Raw genomic sequence first — 6,000 nt, 5'->3', positions numbered from 1 at the left:
GTTTCACTTCCATGAAGATCACTGCTTCAGTCTGTTGTGTAAAATGAAGAACACCAGGTGACTGATGACGTCCGAAGCTTCAAACATCTCCAGGGGGCGCTGGAGGGTTGGAGGGGAGGCAAAGATACTGCAGGAGATCCTCATAATGTCTTCTGATATCTGTGTGTGTTTCCTGTCTGTTTTGGAACACACACACTGATATCATTCCTCCTTCCTCAGGTTGTCATTATCTCTGATTTCCATCCAGGATAAACCTCCATAAACTTAGACAAAAATATGCTGCAGAACTTTCCTGAGAATATCATGTTCTAAAGTTTTCTCCCGTATCACAGTGATCCAGTGACGGTTGTCTGTACGTCTGTGGGCACGTCACAAACAGGAAGTGCTGATTGATCATTCAGCGCACTTTTAATGCAGACTGTTTGGCTAAATGAAGCGCAATCAGGAAGACTTTCTTTGTGCTTCATCCATTCACAATCCTCTCCATCAGACTCCCACTGCTTCCTTCAATCAGCTGATGATAGGTGTTCACTCTTTTAGTTATCCAATCAAACTTTGCCACAATCTCTATCAGCCAATCAGGTGCCACTGCAAAATTTTGAATCTGCTCTCTCCTCTGATGCTGTCAGCAGCAACCCATTCACCTGCAGCCATTGTATCCAGAGTCCAGGACGAGCTCACCAAAGGCTCATTCCTCTACTCATCCAGATCACTAAAGAACGAAGACCAGCTCCTCCAGGATTTCATGGGCTGTTTGTTTGGATCATCACAGCCTGAAACGCCTGATTCCACGGCAGCTTTTCTAAAAAAGAATTGCAATGCACGTTGTGATGTTTATAGATGTGTTTTTTGTTTGTTTGGTTTGTTTTTGTTTTGCAAATAAATTGGTGGAGCAAGTAAAAATAGCAAAAGCAGCTGTGATGCTGTCTCAACTGGTACAGATGACCCTGGCCCAAGGCCAAGGGTGGGGCCCATGTAAAGGTCTTAACCCTTAAATTGGATCAAGTGACAGTATAGTTGCATGTATACATGATAAATGTGATTTTATAATTGTAACACCTTTCAGCGTGCCATCTGATGCTCCCACCCCCCTGCAGGTATTGTGAAATAGTGTGGTCCATTTGACATGGGGCAGGTGTGGATGCAGAACTCACAAGTGCCGCTAAGGGCCTGTTTATACGGTTCCATATGTTTCTGAAAACGGGTATCTGTCTTTGCGTTTGCACCTATCATTTACACGTAACCGGCATTTTTCTTGACGAAAACGGAGATTTTCAAGAACGGCTTCCAAAGTGAAAGTTTTTAAAAATATCCGTTTCTATGGAGACGTTTAAACAGGATAGACGGAGATTCTGGAAAACGACGACGTTGCAACCCAGTTCGCACATGCCCATTAGGCGCCCGGTAACCACAACAACAATGGCAGGTATACTATGCCGGGTTGTTTATGTTTTGTTAGCACTTTTGGGACTACTTACGAGTTTACAAATGAACTTAGCACTGCTGCATCAACATCACCGCTACATCGGCGCACAAAGACGTCTGCTGTGCCCAATATTAGTGCATAGCAGCTAACTATGCTACATAAGGTTAAAATGTAGTTTATCATTGTTTTTATCACTAGCGCCAAGAGGAAAGCAAATCACTGTGCATGTGCAGAACGTTCTTCTATGGTGTTGGACATACAGCTTATCGCCACCTACTGGCCTGGCATGCTAATTGCAGCAAAAAGCTGCAGTTTTTGCGTTTTCGTGTAAACAGGGATAACGTTTTTACAACTGATGGTGTAAACCCAGAACGCCTAATGCCTGCCCTGCCTCCCTGTAGCTGACATTACAGCAGATCATGTGATGAGCTCTTACAGGGAGCCTTCTTTCCTGATGGCTTTAAGTCTTTCTGCTGTCACACCGGTTCACAAACAGAGCTATATGTTGCTGTTTGCATGTTGGCAAATATCAGATTATAACATTTTTGACTTCCTCCACATTTACACAGAGGTCAGATTTCACTCTGAGCTGATAAAATGCAGCAAAAGGAGGAAACTCAAAGATCCGTTCGCTTCAGACAGGATTTAAAAGACAGGAGCAGCCGGCTCACAGACACACAGGAGCTCATTGAGGCTGTAATCATTATAGGACAGTGAAATGATTTGAATCAGCAAAGTGATTCATGATTTCCAACCTCAGCAGTCACCAGGCTGAAGGTGGAGGGACGTCAACTGATTAAACTCACCTGGGCCCCGAGGCTTTAAAAGCTGGCTCATGTGTTCACTCTGTTTCTCCCTCCTACAGCTGATATCCACCCTGTCACTTTGCTTTACGTTTGCACCTTCAACACCTCCACACCACATTTATCACTTTAAACACTCCATCGTTCATATGACTCACCCGGAGGTTTAAAGGAACACTTCACCCACAAAATGACCATTTTATATTAATGTGTCAGGCTGTGTCACCTCGAAGTCACAGAGAAAGCTTTGTTTTGAAACTGAGAACATATTGATTTATTGATTGATTTGGGGTTTAACAACAGCAAGACTATATCAAAACATCTTTCACAAACTCTCACACAGCTCAGGCAGTATAATCCCAGTCTCATTTACCAAGTGTCATCTATGTCGTCGTAAATCTTTCTATTTGTAACTGAAAGTGAAACTTGTCATAAGTCAAACTCCAATATTTCTTTCTGTGAAAATCCATGTGTTTGTGAAGCACTGAGCCTTCCACTGGATAAATGAGACTTTGATTATACAGCATGAGCTGTGTGAGAGTTTGTAATGTCAGATATTGTGCTGCTGTTAACTGTGGTTCCCAGTCAATCAATAAATTAAAATGTTTGCTGTTGTCTGTGGGCAGCACGAGGCACAGAGATAGAGTGTTCTTCAGGAAGTCAAGCATGGCGTGACGAATAGATTTGTAAATGCTCATGTTGTGGGTGAAGTATTTCTTTGCCTCCACTTCACCTTCATTTGAACCAGTCTGTGACACAGCTGAGCAACTTATCAAGGTTTAGTTTACACTGACAGAGTCTCAGAGCCTTTTCACACATTTTCCTTACATTGTATTTGATAGTTAGATTTGGTTTCACATCGCAGTTATGCACACACCACCATCCCCTACAGGAGCTGTGTCTCCCTGTACTCGACACAGATTGGTGTGTAGATGGGCTCTGCTGTGCTCTCAGCCTCTCAGATAATAACTGAAAAGTGTCGAGAGTTTTTCCAACTGACTCTATAAAATCATCTCCTCCTCTCCCCACATGCTACAGCAGCTCTTTTTGTTGTGGTGTTCATGGACAAAACAACACAACACAAGCGTTAGGAAATATGGACGGGGACAACATTTTCCAAAGTGGCCCCTCCTTCCACACCCATCAGGAGGTTGGGGAGGGTGTCAAGTCACTATACATATCATAGCGGCAAATTTCATGCTGCCTGCAATCGACCTATGGCTAAGCCACGCCCCCCTCCACTCACTCGGACAAACTAAGGTCCATGTCATTGGTCCGACGTCCCGTTGTTCTGATATGTGATTATACTAGGCTATACTCTATTTGTGTACCATAGAGGATCAGCAAACACAACAAAAGTAAGCTACTGGTCGAGATACAAGTGTCATAGAGAGAAGAGAGTGAAACACCATAACCTTCTGTTATTAACTCTGGGGTCCGGGTTGTGTGGGGAGCTCTCCGTGGTGCTGAACGGCTCCCGGCGGGCGTATTTCTGCCTTGATGGTGCGCTGCAACCGGCTCTGGGTCAGCTGGGAAAGGCTTGAGGCGAAGCAGGCTCACAGCTTATGTGTTTGTCACTTTCTTTTTCATTTTAACCCACACCATGATCTTTTCCTGACCCTAACCAAGTGGTTTTTGTGCCTAAACCTAACCAGACCTTAACCACAGGGCATCATGATGATTTCGGAGCAGTGGGTTTAATATGGTTGGAACAATGGGATGTCGGACCAATGGGCAGTTCCCCAAGCTATCATCATTCAGTGAGCGGCGCTATGGCAGGTGTCACAGTACACGGCATTTCACAGGAGGCAACTGATGATTTTTGGGGACATAACGATCAGATGTCATTGAGAAGTAACCAAAAGGGCCTAAACTACGCATTGGAGGGATATATTCATCATTTTATTGTTGAGAAGGTCGATGAAAAGCTTAAATTACAAGCCAAAATTTACAGGTCACAGTGTACGCTTGTGAACCGCATCTGGTTGCCGTCACCATCAAAGACAACAAGTTAAAGTGCCACTGAAGTTAAGGTTTTTGGCTCAGAATATGAGAAAAGGATAACGGCCTTTTTACCATCTTTACCAAGAGTGTCTCTCCGTTAGTTTGGTGCTACAGTATTTACACTGAATCATTCAGCATAACGTTTGCCAACCTTTGTTATCTCTGCCATTACAGATAAGTTAATGAAGCTAAGCTCCAGAAGTTAACGTTAGCTTAACTAGAGCCCTTTGGACAACAGCTAACAATGATGTACGATCACCAAAGTACAAAACTAGAACAAAATAGGCTAATGAACTCCCAGCAAACAAGGTGACATGATGAACAACGCAGCTAGGAGCTAACGTTAGGCTAACTTTAGCTAACGTTAGCTAGAGATGTTAAAGATAACTTTATATTTCTTTCCAGCAAAGTGACAATATGTTGCCTCAAACACAATGTTGACTTACCTTAGAACAGATGTAGACATCATTGTTAATCTTATTCACGTTGAGTTGATGTTGTGGTCTAACGTTACCACACAACTTTATCCAAAGGAGACACTTTTCTCGGTTGAGATGTGGTTTAAAGTGTAAAAAATACACGTGGTCGCCCAGCCTCTCAGGATACCTTGTGTCAGAGTTGCATGTACCCCATGCACACCGTTTGACCATTTTTAAACTTCAAATCTCAGAAAAAGGTCATAAAACCGAACAAAACTGGGCGGGACTTAGCCATGGGTCAATTATAATCCAATTAAACATATTTCCACTTGTGTTTTGTATTTTTTTGGGCTGCAGAAATGCCCTCCAATGAATGATTACAGAAAAGTATAATCAAACATTGACTGAGGAAATTACTGCAAGGTATGACATCATAAAAAAGGCAATGTTCCTTTTCCCCTCGCCAAAATTTAGCGTAACTTAGGAGCATTATTTGGCCCCCATTTCCAACAAGATAGCATAACATGGTTAATACCAGTGGATGCTTCATCTCTTTTAGTTTGATAAGACGCCTGTTTTTTCACCGTAGCTTCAAAACTAAGCCGATACAGCAGGTGTTATTGGCTAACATTACTCTGACTCTCTTCTCACCTGTCACACCTGCTGCTTCTACACACTTTTTTGTCAGATATGTGGCCGTTGTCTCTCAGCTCCTTTTATTTTCTTGTTCTCTCCGCACCCTGACTTTCTGTAAGGAGACCCTTATGTTTGGTGAGGCACTTTAAAGCTAATCAGGCAGCAGTTCACCTCACATGTTGACATTAGAGGGGCTCATGTTATTAATTGTAATTGCTATACGTGATCCAATTTAAAGGTCAACCATAGACCTTTTCACTGGCCCCTCCTTTGCCTTGGGCTGGGATCACCTGATGGCCTGGCTCTGAGTGCCACCATTGTCACTCTCACTGTTGCAAAACCACTGGGGGGCTATGCTGCTCTTATCACTTGACAGTAGCCTGACAATTGGTCTGATTGGTTCCTGTAATTGGCTCAAAAATCCAACCCATTCAAATAATGAACCATTCAGTGTGATCCAGACTGTGGCAGCCTCCTGCAGGGTCTAGTTGTTTGGTTTCAACTGTGGTCACCTGTGATTTTGGTTCACATCAAACTGAAAAGTCAAAAACTCTGCACCAAACCAGTTAGAGAAAGAAAGAAGAGCCTTTTATCTGCAAAAAATGAGAGGTGTGACCAAACTAGATATTAGTAGAAATCTCTACAGCAGAATAAAAAACATTGTGGGGAGGTGTGTTAATCCACCTGCTATGTGTCTTTACTCTTTAAGTTT

This window comes from Epinephelus lanceolatus, chromosome 10 (assembly GCF_041903045.1).
Source record: "Epinephelus lanceolatus isolate andai-2023 chromosome 10, ASM4190304v1, whole genome shotgun sequence".
NCBI lineage: Eukaryota > Metazoa > Chordata > Actinopteri > Perciformes > Serranidae > Epinephelus > Epinephelus lanceolatus.
Note: the sequence above shows the minus strand (reverse complement) of the source record.